At 38.3% G+C, this 16,433-nt stretch overlaps 1 long non-coding RNA gene across 1 annotated transcript in view; it reads left to right on the top strand.

The window, feature by feature from the left end:
• The first annotated feature begins 3,836 nt into the window (after nt 1–3,836).
• LOC309666398 overlaps nt 3,837–16,433 on the top strand; it is a 191,824-nt gene continuing 179,227 nt past the window's right edge. Inside the window, exon 1 of the long non-coding RNA XR_014267073.1 lies at nt 3,837–4,390. This is a non-coding gene — a long non-coding RNA (uncharacterized lncRNA). The remainder of the gene's footprint in view (nt 4,391–16,433) is intronic.

Raw genomic sequence — 16,433 nt, 5'->3', positions numbered from 1 at the left:
GGTTAATGAAAGGCTTAGAGTCAATATTCTGAAACTCTGGAATAGTAGGATACCAGAAACCTAATTAGAACCATTAAATAATGGACTAGAACACTTAAAACCACCTAATCATAATGCCAAATTTCCCTCCCCACCTCTCACAGGAGTCCGTCTTACAGATATGAAAACTTAGGGATAGAAATGTGAATTTACTATCAAGATCACATAATTTATTAGTTAGGATTTGTCTGCATATAAGACAAAAACCCCATTAACAGTGGCTTAAACATATAAGGACATATTTTGTCCCACATAGACTAAATCCAAAAACAAAAGAAAATAAATGCAAGGTGGGCAGTCGAGGCTGATATGATGGTCCCATGTTCCTTAAAAGTCCAGGCTGTTTGCAGCTTCCATTTTCATGGTCCCCTCCATGAGCCCCAGCAGGGGCTGCAGCATTTCACCCACCTGCCAGGCAGCAAAAAGCTGGAAGATGGAAGAGCCGAAAGGGCACACTCAAACTCTGTCCCACCTGAAGGGGCCTTTCTCAGATTCCCAGCCAGGCACACCTCCCTGGTCACAACAGTGATATGACCATCTGTCGTTCAACTTGGGCTGAGAAATGTCGTCTTTTAGCTGAATGCATTTGGTGCCTTAAACACACATACGCAAGAACAGCAACAACAACAAACAAAAGCAGTCATTGAAAAAGGAGTTTTGTTAATAAGAAAGAGGGAAAATTGGATATTAGGCAGATAGTTTTTTGCTGCAGAACCAATTCATATCAAAACTAAACCTTCGGGTTCTTTAATAGTATTTTTATTTATTTATTTATTTATGGCTGCGTTGGGTCTTCGTTGCTGCACGCGGGCTTTCTCTACTTGTGGCGAGCGGGGGCTGCTCTTCGTTGTGGTGTGCAGGCTTCTCATCGCGGTGGCTTCTCTTGTTGTGGAGCACGGGCTCTAGGCACGCGGACTTCAGTAGTTGTGGTGTGTGGGCTCAGTAGTTGCGGCTCGCAGGCTCAGTAGTTGTGGCTCACGGGCTCTAGAGCGCAGGCTCAGTAGTTGTGGCGCACGGGCTTAGTTGCTCTGCAGCATGTGGGATCTTCCCAGACCAGGACTCAAACCCATGTCCCCTTCATTGGCAGGCGGATTCTTAACCATTGCGCCACCAGGGAAGCCCAAACTTGGGGTTCTTAAATAGCAATTCTTTCTCTTTTTTTTTTAAACATTTATTTATTTACTTGGTTGCACCGGGTCTTAGTTGTGGCAGGCAGGCTCCTTAGTTGTGGTTCGCCGGCTCCTGGGTTACAGCACATGGGCTCCTTAGTTGTGGCATGTGGACTCTTAGTTGCAGCCTGCGTGTGGGATCTAGTTTCCTGACCAAGGGTCGAACCTGGACCCCCTGCGTTGGGAGCACAGAGTCATATCCACTGCGCCACCAGGGAAGTCACTAGCAATTCTTTCTATGACAGAAAAATTGAGAATTCTTGAATGTAAAAATCCTTACTGGATATAGTTAGAATAAAATAGCAAGACCTTAGAGATGATGAATCTTCTCTTTCTGCTATCTCAGTGGCTATCCCAGTGGCATTCAGATGTTATTTCCTGGAAAGCATCCTGAGTTTTACAGCAGAAGATCTGCTTCAAACCCCAAGGCCACAACCTAATGGTGTGATCTTGGTCTTGTCACATATCCTTTGTGACTGTAAGTTTGTACCTGTAAAATGGAGACACCAAGACATAGAATGGAGGGGCCTTTAGCCTCTCCATAATTTCCATCAGCCTTCTCAACAAGGCCAATGCAGATAAATATACAATCTAAATAATGTACTTCCTAGATAAAGTCAGCTTCAGGACAAAATCTTATTCCCCTTTTCATCAAGATTTACTCACCCCTTAAACTGCTCTTATGTGGATATTATGAAGTTGCCACTACAAGGCCCTTTAGGTATTTTTTGTGAAGGTTCTTGGCAACTTCTTTTATAAAGTACTAAAACACACACGTGCACACACACGCACACACAATTCCTCCAAAGAAACAAGGATAGTTCAGACCTTGGGAATAGTGGCATGGATACCCCTGAGAGCACAAGAAGGAGGAGAAAGAAAGAAGTTGCTCTGAAGAGTCTAAGCAACAGGAAACAAGAAAAGTTAATTTCTTGTTCAGAAAACATTCCGAATTAAATAATTAATTAATTCCTTGTAATTAATGCGTAACTGAGTTTTGAGAGTTTGTCTTTTAGTCAGTCAGGTGATGGTCTCCCAGAGAGGAAAGGGAAATTACTAACAGGGGAGAGAAAATTGACTATCAAGAGATGACAATGGGCAAATGACGAAAAGGCAGAAAAGACCTTGAAAAACTAGAAAATGCAAACATAGGACTGACCAAATAATCCCAGATGGTAATGACTTTTGTTTTCATCCATTTATTCACTCGTTATTTCATACATTCAACAGGTATTTCTGAGGAAGTTAACAACCCTACGAAAAGTTTTGTCCTTGAGGGCATTGTAACACAGTGAGGATGATGATGATATCATGATAGTGATGTGATGATGGTGATGATGGTGATGATGGTGATGATGATGGTGATGATGTGATGATGATGGTGATGGTGGTGATGATGATGGTGATGGTGATGATGGTGATGATGGTAATGTAATGATGTGATGATGATGGTGATAAAGGTGAAGAAGAAGATGAAAATAACTGCAAATACTGATGTAGTACTTGCTGTGTGCCAGAGATTGTTCTAAGCATTTCGTTGAATTATTTCATTTAATCTTCACAGCAACTCCATGAGTTGACTGCTATTTTTATCCCTACTTTGCATATTAGGAAGCTGAGACATAGAGGTGTGAGTTATCAACTAAAGTCAATTCTGTTTTTATATAGACCTCCAAGAAAGCAGAGTAGTGTGTTGTGGTAGGTAACTTCTGTGATGGCCCTTGATAACCCCCCACCTCTGATATTCGTGGCCTTAAGCAGACTCTTCCCCCAGAATAACTTTCTTCCAGCCAATAGGGTAAGTCCATGTTGAGGGGATGCCACTTCGTGATTAGTCTAACTTCTGTCTTGCTTGTAGACTCTGCCCCTTACTGACTTTGATAAAGCAAGTTGCCACGTGCAGAAGGCCCACATGACAAAAATCTGGGGGTAGTCTCTGGTTAATAGTCAGCTAGAAACTGAGACCCTTAGTCCAACAGCCTGAATGGAATTGGATCCTGTCAAAAACCACATAAATGGGTTGGCAGCAGATTCTTTCCCAGTTGAGCCATCAAATGAGACCTCCGCCCTGGCTGACACCTTTACTACAGCCTTTGAGATCCTCTGATGTGGAGGGTCCAGCCAAGCCCTACCATACTCCTGACGCTCAGAAACAGTGACATTAAAAAAAAAAAAAATGCATGTAGTTTTAAGTCACTAATGTGTGGTAATTTGTCATGCAGATAAAGGTAAATAATACGTATATAATATTTTTCAGGAAGACTCCCTCCAAAAATGTCTAAAAGCAAAGGGACTACACATTAGAAGTACAATTAATATCACTAGTAACAAAAAGTAGAAATCAAACTACTATTAAGATACAATAATATTTTACAATTTTCCGGGAAAAGCATAGTAAATTATATAACTCACTTTGGAAAGGGCTCGAGGAAATGGCACTGTTAGTTTGAGTGTAAATCAGTATAGTGTTTTGGAAAGAAATTTTGCAAAATGTATTAAGACATAAAATGGACTTTCTCTTTAAAACAGCAATTCTACTTGTAAAAATTTTATCTAAAGAAATAATAAGATTTGTGTATAGAAATATACCAGAGTGCAGCTCAGTGAATAATTTTAATTCTATAATTAAAAATTACCTAAAATTGAAAACAATCCAAATATTTAACAGTTTGTTACTGATTAAATAAGTTAGGATAGCTCCAGAGATAGAATTGTATGTATTCCTTAACATGTTTAAGGTAGGAAAAAAATTGAATGACATAGAAAAATAATTATGATTTATTAAATCACAAAGTATCTTATAAAATAGACCACACAGTAAATCTTTACTTGTGTAAATTACATGCACAGTTATGCATATATGTAGCCTACATAGGAACAAAAGACTGAAACAATTTATATTAGGATGGTTAAAGACGTGCCTCAGTTGCTAGGACTATAGTACAGTATTATGGATGATTTTTATTTTCATATTTGTTCTTTTCTGCATTTTCCACGTTCAAAAAATGGTTATAGGTTGTTCTTGTAATTAGGAAAAAAATAATGTATTATTGCTAATGATATAACTCATTTCATGATGCCAGACAGATATGTTACTGTATGTTCATTTCGTTTTAATTTGTAGGCTGAAGACCCAGAAAAATACGTTAAATCAAGAAAATGCTGATAATATATTGTTTCTGGTAAGGAATGAAGTTAATCTTTCGTTTTACTCTTGATAGCTAATTTACTTCTGCTTGTGCGTCGCCTTGTCAATGCGTCAGTGCAACAGCATGGGTGTTGGAAGCAAAATGATATCTTAACAATGTCAGCTCGGTGCTTTGTGACCACCTGGAGGGATGGGATAGGGAGGGTGGGAGGGAGACGCAAAAGGGAGGGGATATGGGGATGTATGTATATGTACACTTTGTTATACAGCTGATTCACTTTGTTATACAGCAGAAACTAACACACCATTGTAAAGCAATTATACTCCAATAAAGGTGTTAAAATAAATAAATAAATAAATAAAATAGAACTAAAAAAAAAAAAACAATGTTGGCTGTAGATAAGAACTGCTGAGCTATTAAATATAAAGGGTATAAAGTAATCAAAAACCATCCTCTTCTAAAATATTGAGCACACAGAATGTGCTTGAAAAGTTCCCAGAGAAGAAACACTCTACAAAAATTGGAGCCAATTTACTGTCCATGAGAGTCTCCCAGAATAAATCATTGATCATTCACTGAAATTTCAGTGTGATCCCTGGTTGAAATGAGCAACTGAATACAGATCAACCTTGGATGTATGTCTTGGGCTCTCATGGATTCTAACTTGATTAAACCATGCATAGTATTTATTCTTCAGCAGAAACTCTTTGTTTCAATTAATCAATCAAGGCTCTAGCAGAGCAAAACATGATTAATTAATGATTGTCTGTACACACCAATGCCTCAGGGATACCTTGATTTTCTCAGGCTGTCCACACATACGGAGTGAGTAGATCATGACAGGGAGTTAAGTTGGTGCCGGTGACAATGGTGAGGAACATGGCAGCATTTTCTTTGTCATTGGTAAAAGACAAATTGGAGAAAGCTCTATACTCTGCACAAAAATAACCACTCTGGATAAGCTCCGTATAAAACAGAATGACCCAAATGTGTCCACGTTGAGGAATAAGACTGTATCTAGTAAGAACCAAAGCAATCATAGGCTCATCTGTAAAATACATACAGAGATAAGAGAGAAAATATTAAAGAACGACATGAACAAACACTCGAAGATTTTTCAAGTCCATAGCAAAATCCATGGCCCAAGCAACACAGCTTCTGCCCTCCAATGGGCCTTCAGCTCTGCGTTATTATTTTTTATTGGAATTTTTTTGGTTGATTGCATATTTTTTTGAGAGCAATCTCAAATCCATTGTGTGGCCGAGACAGGGATGTGTTTCTCTGCGCTATAACTTGTGTTTTTTGGGCACAGACTGCTAGGATTTAGGGATTCAGCACCAGCAAACATATTCAGTCCTCATCAATGAGCGCTGGGGACATTGGGACACCCCCAGTTTCTTTGAGTGACACCATTTCTCAGAATAACTGAGAGATCCCCAGAGACATAGGATAAGGGGGCAGATCTCAAGATAGAGCAAGGCATGGTGTGAGCTGGGGTTCACCAGCCCAGTTGTCATTGACCAAGAAGACCCACAGCATCACCTGATGGTCTGATAAGAAGCATCTCGCTCCTGAGGTGAGCAGGGTGATTGTGCAGGGCTGAGAGACGTCCGCTGGTGGTCTCTCTCCAGGCCAGGGCTTCTGCACATCCTTCCTATAATACCACCGTGATTACAGGCACCACTAGAGCCAAATTCAGCTACGCAATATAATAGCTTAGTAATCTTGAGCATACTACTTTCTCTCTGAGCTGATGCAGCTAAACGCTACCTGTGGTACTTAGCACATACTAAAAGAGAACGTAGATGGTATAAGATATATGGTCATTGTCACTAATGTAAATGTTTTAACATTCTGGAAACATCCCTGGGCCTTCTGCACATTCTGTAGAACATTCAACTAAATACTGACCTGCTATTGGGTTATCGATGGTGCAAGAATGGAACCTGGGAATTCGTAGCTGCTGTGTCATGGGCTTTATGGGTGGAGTTTTGCCCTGAGTTAGTCTATGGAATTTTGCCAGGGTCAGTTTAGTAGATGGGTCAGGAGGTGGGTGGAAGTATTTCCCTGGCATCTGTTTGATATGCCCTATTTGTCTCTGGTTTGGAGGGTATTGTCCGAGGCCATGAAATCTATGTTCACCTATTCGGGAGTGGAAGGGAGAAGAAAAGTTAAGGCATTTTGGTGACTCCTTTTACCTCTACCCTGCACATTATGAGGTGAAATCCAAGCTCATCACATTTCAACAAATTCAGGAATTAGAAGAGGGTTCAGTAGAAAAAGGTGTCCTTTCTGAAACAAAGTGACTTAGAATCACTGAAAACTGTATTTTAAGAAGCTTGAATGGGGACTTCCCTGGTGGTCCAGTGGTTAAGACTTCACCTTCCAATGTAGGGGGGTGCGGGTTCGATCCCTGTTTGGGGAGCTAAGATCCCACGTGCCTCGTGGCCAAAAAACCAAAACATAAAACAGAAGCAATATTGTAACAAATTCAATAAAGGCTTTAAAAATGGTCCACATCAAAAAACAAAACATCTTAAATAAAAAAAGAAGCTTGAATGGCCATCAATGATCAGTTAGGAGAGTGTGTGTCTCAGGTGTATCACAGGGCAACAAACTCCCCACCACTCACCGCGCACAATGTCTGCCCACACGTTTGCCTGCCAAGGTTTGCCACTCCCACCATCTTATCTGTGTCTGGTGAGGCAGAGAGTGGCTAGTGGACTTCCAGACACACTTGACTTCATAGTGGAGACTTTCTGACCAGTGCCTGTGTACTGTCATGACCTGTGTATCATCTAGCATGGCTCTGTGCATTGCCTATGTAGCTTATTATTATTGTGTAGATTATGGTGACCATATATCAGGGTGCAGTGGATAAGAGTTCAGGCCCTGGAACCAGACTGCCTCGGTTCAAATCTGACTCTGCTGTGGCGCCTTAAGCAAGTTACTTAACCTCTCTGATCTTCAGTTTCCTCACTTATAAATTAGAGATCATAATTGCTCCCATTGCATAGAGTGATTGTAAAAAATAAGTTAAGGTACATAATTTGTCACAGTACCAAGCACATTATAAATTATCAATAAATATTAGACCGTGGGGTCAGGGATAGTTTGGACAATGAAATACCCCTGTAGCATCATATGTCAGGATGCCCTGGTCCAGCTAGCCATCAGTCACTTAATGTACTACCCATCTCCTTCCAAATAAAAACCTACCTCTGGGCTACATCCCATCAGCCAAAGTATCAACATGGTTCTAGAAAAAGATCAGCAGTTCTAAAGGGACATCTCGGTCTTATAATGACCTTCATTCACATACCCATTCAGAAAATAGTTCTTAAGTGCTTCCCAGACTCATGTCCTTAGTAAACACAGACAATATAATGGAAATCACTATTGGCAAGTCCTTTGCTATCATGAAGTGTCCACTGTAAGCCACCTTGAATCCTCCCTGAAATAAGCCGAAGAGCAAATAAATTAAGTCCCTACTAGAAGGAAATTCATAAAAATGTAAATAGTGAGTACTTCAGGGTGGAGTATTAAAACTGATTTTTATTTACTTGTCTGTATTTTATACATCTCTGTAAGAATGTATTCCTTTGAAGAAAACTTACCTGCATATATATATTTCCAACTTTCTGAAAATGAAAATTCAGACTCAGGAGGGCCAAGTCAATAATCTGAGAACCCTATTTTGTGAAGATTAAAGGAAAACGAGGCAAGACATAGGAAAAGCCATAAAAGCAGGTTGGAGATGGCAAACCAATGACCGAAGAGGCCGATGTCCAGGCATGAGCACAGCTGGTGGGCAAACAGCCACATTCTTTTTTTTTTTTTTTTAAGATTTTTAGAAATTTCATATAATGTCTGAAACATTTATATTAACATATTTCCATACATATTTCCATAAAACAGCCACATTCTAACTATTCCTTCCTAAAGCAGTCATGAGGAATTGATCGTCCTCTCCCACTGCTGTGGGGAGGGAAGAAAGTGACCGGAGACAGGACAGGAGCTGATCACCAGGGTTCCTACAGCAATACTGTCAGCCCTGCCTGGTCCCTGCAGGCAAATCTGACCTCTAAGCCAATGCCCCCTCCACCCGGCATCCAGAAGTCTTGGTAAAGGAGCTTTAAAACAGCCCTGGGGGGCTCAGACACAAGGAGAAAGCTGGTTCTCAGTGCCGGGCGATTACTGAAGTCAGGCTGGCTCAGATCCTGCACCCCAACTCTAAGATCAATTCCCCCCCCCCATTATATCAAAGGTTTTGTTCCTGGGTCAGATCTTCTGCACCTATGACCCTTTGGGGCAGACATTCTCCCCTCTCTCAGCATTGGAGACCTGGCCCTGGATCTCAGGTCTGAGGGGCCACTTTGCCATGAGCTAATGGATTTCTCTGGTGATCTCCATTTGCTACGCTGAGTCTCTAAAAAGGGTTCCTAGCTCAAGCAAGTCTGAAATTTTTCAAGGTACTTTCAAAGCCCTTTTGAGTTATGAGATGACTTAAAATAGAAAAATCAATCGGACTTACAGAAATTTTCGAGTTATCATTCTTATGCAACCAAATTATATGGTCCATGCTATGCTCTAAGCTTATCTCAAGAGTGATGTTTAAAATCAATTTTATTGAGGTTCACTTACATACCAATAAAACACACTCAGTTTCTGTGCACAGGTCAATGAGTTTTGACAAATGTATACACCCATGTAACCATCACCACTTCCAAGACGTGGAATATTTTTATCATCCCCAAATTCCCCTCATACCCCTTTGCAGTCAGTTCTCCCCTCGTTTAAGAGTGGGCAAAAGCTGATGTGTTTCCTGTCACTGTACGTTAGTTTCACCTCTTCTAGAATTGCAAAGAAACTGAATCACACACTATGTCCTTTTCCGCGTTAGCTCTCTTTCATTCAGCATAGTGTTGTGGAGGATCATCGTCTTGTTACATATGTACCTCAGTAGTTCGTTCCTTTTTGTTGATGAGCAGGAATTCCATATTGCATTGCATGGGTGTAACCCAATCTGTCCGTCCTTTCCCCTGTCCACGGACGTTCGGTTCTTGCTAATTTTCAGTTGCTGTGAATAAAGCAATGGCTCAAGTCTTTATGTGGATATATGTTTTCATTTCTCTTGGGTAAGTACCCAGGGGTGGAATTCCAGGATGATACAGTAAATGTACTTAAATGTATGAGAAACTGTCAAGGAAACTTGAAATGTTTTCCAAAGTGGATACACCTTTTCACATTTCCTCTGGTGCCAGACATCTTTGTTTTCATTTGCTTCACATCTTTGTCACCACTTGGTGCTGTCAGTCTTTTACATTTTGATTATTCTAGTGGTTTTGATTTTCATTATTTTGATGTCTAATAATGTTAAGCATCCCCTTATATGGATGTGCTCACTGGCCACACATATATAATATATAATACATAACACATGATATATAATAATATTATATATGTCTTCTTTTGTGAAGTTTCTGTATAAATCTTTTGATCTTTAAAAAAGTCAATTTATTGAGGTATGACTGACATAAAAAGTTGTACATATTTAATGTATACAACTTGATGGGTTTGCAGATACACTTGTGAAACCATCACTACAACCAATGCCATAAACATGTCCATCCCCTGCAAAAATTGCCTCCTGCCTTCTTAATTTTTTTCTTTTTGTGATAAGAACACTAACATAAGAAAAATTTTAATTATACAATATAGTGTTGTTAACTGAAACTAAAAATAAAACTACCATATGAACCAGCAATCCCACTTCTGGGTATATATCCAAAGGAATTGAAGTCAGGGTCTCAAGATACTTGCATTGCCATGTTCATTGCAGCATTATTCACAATAGCCAAGACATGGAAGCAACCTAAATGCCTACTGATGGGTGAATGGATAAATACAATGTGGTATTTATATACAGTGGAATATTATTCAGTCTCAAAAAAGAAGGTAATCCTGCCATTGGTGACAATATGGATGAACCTGGAGGACATTATGCTAAGTGAAATAAGCCAGACCCAGAAGACCAAATACTGCCTGATTCCACTTACATGAAAAGCTAAAATAGTAAAACTCATAGAAACAGAGTAGAAGGTTGGTTCCCAAGGACTGGGGGTTGAGGAAATGGGGAGGTGTTGGTCAAAGGATACAAAGTTTCCGTTACGCAAGATGAATCCTGGAGATCTAATATTTTTAATTGAATTGCTTTCCTACTACTGAGTTATAAGAGTTCTTTATATATTCTTTTTTTTAATTGAAGTATAGGTGATTTACAATGTTGTATTAATTTTCTGCTATACAGCAAAGTGATTCAGTTATACATATATATACATTTTTATATTCTTTCCATTATGACTTATCACAGGATGTTGAATATAGTTCCCTGTGTTATACAGTAGGACCTTGTTGTTTATCCATCCTATATATACTAGTTTGCATCCGCTAATTCCAAACTCCCAATCCATCCCTCCCCTACCCCATGTATGTTCTTATATGATCTGGATACCGACTCTGTCAGATATTTCCTCACATTGTGTAGCTTTCCTTTTCATGTACTGAAAGATGGCTTTCAAAGAGTAGAAGCATCTAATTTTGATGAAATCAAATTTATCAGTTTTCTGTAAAGTTTGCACTTTGTGTGTCCTACATAAGACGTCTTTACATACTGTAACATCACAAGAATTTCTCCAATATTTTCTTCTAGAAATTTTCTACTTTTAGCTTCTAGTTGAGGCTTATTTTTCACCGTTTGTATATCTAGTTGTTTCAGCATTATGTGTTGAAAAATCTCTTTTTTTTCTCTATTACCTTGGCAGCTTCATTGAAAATTAGTTTATTATTTACATTTGGTTCTTTTTCTGGCCTGTTCTGTTCCACTGATCTGTATGTGTGTACTTATGGCAATACTACACTATCTTGATAGTGTAGCTTTACACTAAGTCTTGAAATCTGTTACTGTAACTCCAACTTTGTTCTTCCAAGATTGTTTTGACAATTTAGGCTTCTTTGTATATTCATATAAATTTAGAATCAGCCTAAATTTGTAAAATATCCAGAGAGAATTTTGATTAGATTGCATTGAATACATATATCAATTTTATAGAGAATTGCTCTCTAAATAATATTGAGTCTTCCAATCCAGGGACATAGTATGTTTCTCCATTTACTTGGGTGTCCTTAAATTTATCTAAAAAAACTTATGTAGTTTTCAGTGTATAGGTTATGAATGTATTTTTTTTTGTTCAGTACATTCCTAAGCATTTATTATTTTTTTTTTGCTAATACAGATGTCATTATTTTCTTAATTTCAGTGCCTCATATAAGGAAGTATCAATATATCTTATTACTGGTGATTCTAACTTTGGTCACATGGCTAATGTACTTTCTGCCATACTTCCCCACAGTAAAGTTACTATTTTTCCTATTTTGATTAATGGCTATCCTGTAGGGAGATGCCATTTTTTTTTTTTAAGATTTCTTTTTTGGTTTGGAACATTTTTAAAGTCTTTATTGAATTTGTTACAATATTGCTTCTGTTTTATATTTTGGGTTTTTGGCTGCTAGCCATGTGGGATCTTAGCTCCCCAACCAGGGATCGAACCCACACCCCCTGCACTGGAAGGCAGTCTTAACCCCTGGATGGCCAGGGAAGTCCCTGTAGGGAGATGCTTTAAATCTATGCAGGTATCCATTTTCTCATCCTACTTTTGTCCACTAATTTTAACATCTATCCACCACCCTTTTCAAAAAAATTTTATTGAAGTATAGTTGATTTACAGTGTTGTGTTAATTTCTGCTGTGCAGCAAAATGACTCAGTTATACACCTGTATATTCTTTTTCATGTTCTTTTCCATTGTGGTTTATCACCCACCACTCTTGACTGTAACAATTTCTGCTGTGGTGTTTGTCCACTGGTGATTTCCTTTTCCATCATTCCTTCTACATGTATGAATTAGAATTCCAGTATAAGAAAGAGCTGGCCTTGGGACTTCCCTGGCAGTCCAGCGGTTAAGACTCCGCACTGTCAATGCAGGGGCATGGGTTCAATACCTGGTCAGGGAACTAAGACCCAAATGCCGCAAAGCATGGCCAGAAAGAAAAGACAGAAAGAAAGAAAGAAAGAAAGAAAAAGCTGGCCCTTTTCCTCCATTTATTTATATTAACACAGATATTTGTGTTATTTTATAGCTTTATATCCTCGACTATTGTTATTTACTTTCTTCCTCAAATTATTTCAGTTTTGGTCGCTGTGATATAAGAGCTCATTCTCTAATAAATTCTTCAAAAGGGCTTGAGGAAGGTACAGAATTACCTTACCTCTTATATGTTGACAACTGTTTTCCAGTGGTCTTGATGATTTTTTAAGATGCTGCTTTATTTTTACCTCCTTTATGTTCCCTTTTGAAGAATCAAATGGCAGTCTAATTCTTTTATCTTTGTAAATTATTTGATCTTTGCTTGAGGACTTCATAAATTTTTTTTCATCTTTGAAATCTAAAAGTTTCACTAGGATGTGTCTCTGAGTTGATCATTCAGAGTTCATGCTCCCAGATACCTAATAAATCCTTCCAAGGTATAGATTAAAGTAATCTTTTTTTCTAGAAGGTTTTCTTGGGTTACAGTTTTTAAAATTATCCTATTGTTCTGTTTTCTTTCTTGGGGACCCCAAAAATATAAATGCTTTTCCCACTTTGCCTGTGTTCCATTTCCACTACTTTTTTCTGATGTTTTTATTTTTTTAACCTCATTTTTAAATTATTTTGATTATTTTCATCTTTCTTCAATGATTCTTATTAAATTTTCATTTGAGTCTACATCTTGTAATTTATTATTAAAATCTGAGGTAATTTTGTCTTTTCTTTCATTTCTTTCCTAAGTTCAATGAGCTCTCTTTTTGTTTCTCCCTGGTGTTTTTTGTTTGTTAATTTCTGTTCATACTTTTTGCATTTCTCATCAAGGTTCTTTTTCATATCCTCAAATGCTTGTTTGAGTACATGTCTTTTCACCTGGAGTGCTGTCTTACAGTTTTCTGCTTCATGACTATTTGCCAGGGTGAGAGAGTTTGCCTCAGTTGATGGGTATTGAATTTAGTTTGGGTAGGGTTTTTGGCAATAACCTGTGGTGATGTGTTAAACTTTTATTGTTCATTTTTGTGGGACTGGAGTGGTTTACATAATTTCTAGTTTAACAGTGCCTGCTTTTTTTAGTAAAGCAACGTTCAGGTACTCTAGTGGATTTTTCTTCTTTTTTGGTACGAATATCTGTGGTGGGGGAGAGGGGCTGTGTTTCTTCTGATTTTGTGGGGCTTTGTCCTGCAGGACCTCAGAATTTCCCCCTTTGCTCTTCCCCTTCACCACTACATCGCCAATGTCCTGTCTCACCTCCTTTTTGCATTTTCTTCCCTCCCCGGGAAGTTATTCATTTGGAAGATTCCCCTTTCAACTTGTGTGTCGAGTCCCTTCCGGGAACCAGGACACGTTTTAGTAGTTTCAGATTCGGGTGGACTAAGTCTTTCCGGGCAGTAGCTGTGGGTCAGTGGCCCAGGGCCAGCTCCCTTTTTTTCTCGCGCCTGCCCTTGTAATTGGTCTGTTTGCTTCTCACAAAGCCGGAAGGAGAGTGTGTGTGGGAAATGAGCATGAGAAGCTGCACTCCAGAATTTCACATCCTCTCCCTTTATTATGTCGCTATTTTGAAGTTTGGGCATTTTCTGTTATGGCGAGGGTGTGGTTTTTGTCTACTTTTTTCCTTTCTTGATGTTCTTCCTTAGATCTGGAGAAAAACCGGGGGGATGGGGACCTAGACTATTGCCATTGTCTTCAGCTATCCAGGCTTCGTTTATGATACTTACTTTTGCTTACGTTTCTCTTCTTTTTTTTTAACCTTTTATAATTTGAAATATTCAGCCATTTATTTTTAGAACTTTCTAATTACAAGTTATACATTTGCTTGTACCCACTACTTTACCTGCATCTCCCAAGTTTTCCTATGTTGTATTGTGTTGACCAAAAAGTTCATTTGGGTTTTTCCATAAAATCTTAAGATCAACCCAATATTTTCATTTTCATTTATTCAAACTATTTCCTTGTGTTTTCCTTTAAAGAAAAAAAAAATAACTCTGGGCATTTTAAAGTATCTTGTTCAATTTCCACACATAGGAGAGATTTGCCAAATATATTCTCATTATATTTTAATTCCATTTGATTTCAGAGATTACATTTTTGTTTGATTTAATTTATTTAAAGATTATTGAGAAGTGTTTTATGCCCTGGAGTATGCTTTATTTTGGTGGCTATTTCATGTACAGTTGAAATTATGTGTATTTTGCCTCTGTTAGGTGGATATACCATAAATATCAATTAGATCAGCTTGTTGACAGTGCCATTCCTGTGTTCTGGATTCTTTGGAATCTTCCGTTTACTTGTTCTATGCATTACTGAGAGATAAGTGATGGAATTTCTGACTACAGTGGTAGATTTATCTATTTCTGTTTTCAGTTCTCTCAGATATTTCTCTGTGTATTTTGAAGCTCTGTTATGTTTGTATACATTTAGGATTATGTCTTCTTAGTGGATTTTCCCAGGTTATCACTATGACATGTCTTTCTTTACCCATGGTTATAGCCCTTGTTCTGAAGTCTACTTTGTGTGATATAATTATTACCACTCCAGCTGTCTTATAATTAGTGTTTGCAGTGTCTTTTCCATCTTTTTTTTAACTTCTAAGTTAAATGTATCTTTATATTTAAAGCATGTCTCATAGAAGACCTATAATTGGTCATGCTTTTTTATTAATCTAACTTCTCTGCCTTATGCCTTTTAAATGGAGTGTTTAGACCATCCACACATGCAGTGCCAATAATGTTAGATTTAGAGCTACCATCTATATGTTTATTAATTAATTAATTAATTATTTATTTATTTTTGGTTGCATTGGGTCTTTGTTGCTGTGCGCGGACTTTCTCTAGTTGCGGCAAGTGGGGGCTACTCTTCGTTGCGGTGGCTTCTCTTGTTGTAGAGCACAGGCTGTAGGTGTGAGGACTTCAGTAGTTGTGCCTAGCAGACTCTAGACCGCAGGCTCAGTAGCTGTGGCACACGGGCTTAGTTGCTCCATGGCATGTGGGATCTTCCCGGACCAGGGCTCGAACCTGTGTCCCCTGCAATGGCAGGCGGGTTCTTAACCACGGTGCCACCAGGGAAGCCCCTATCTATATGTTTATATTCCTTATTATCCTCTTTTACTTGTCTAATCTTGGGTTAAGTGTGTTTTACAAGTCTATTTTATTGCCGCTATCAGCATATTAGCTATGCTTCTTTTGTAGTGGTTGTTCTATAGTTTAGAATAGACTTTATTTATTTATCTACCTTGAGATAATAATATACCATTTCACATTTAATATAAATACCTCATAAAAGTATACTTTAATTTCCTCCCACCCAGCTTTGGCACTATCTTTTTCATACATATTATTTCTGTGTAAACTGCACAAAACATTATCATTTTTCTTGAAACACTCAAGTTATCTTTCAAAAAAATCTTTTAAAAAGGAAAAGGATTTAAAAAACTTTTGTGCATTTACTAGCATATTTACAATACCTTGTGTTCTTCATTTCTTTATGTAGACCCACCATTTCTTTTTTTTTTTTAAACATTTTTATTGGAGTATAATTGCTTTACAATGGTGTGTTAGTTTCTGCTTTATAACGAAGTGAATCAGCTATACACATACATATATCCCCATATCTCCTCCCTCTTGCGTCTCCCTCCCACCGTCCCTATCCCACCCCTCTAGGTGTTCACAAAGCACACAGCTGATCTCCCTGTGCTATGAGGCTGCTTCCCACTAGCTATCTATTTTACACTTGGTAGTGTATATATGTCAGTGCCACTCTCTCACTTCATCCCAGCTTACCCTTCCCCCTCCCCGTGTCCTCAAGTCCATTCTCTACGTCTGCGTCATTATTCCTGTCCTGCCCCTAGGTTCTTCATAACATTTTTTTTTAATATTGCATATATATCTGTTAGCATACGGTATTTGTTTTTCTCTTTCTGACTTACTTCACTCTGTAT

Source organism: Balaenoptera physalus, assembly GCF_965194825.1.
Source record: "Balaenoptera physalus genome assembly, chromosome: 8".
NCBI classification, from domain to species: Eukaryota; Metazoa; Chordata; class Mammalia; order Artiodactyla; family Balaenopteridae; genus Balaenoptera; species Balaenoptera physalus.
The sequence above is the reverse complement of the archived record's forward strand: the minus strand, read 5'-3'. Positions and strand labels throughout refer to the sequence as shown.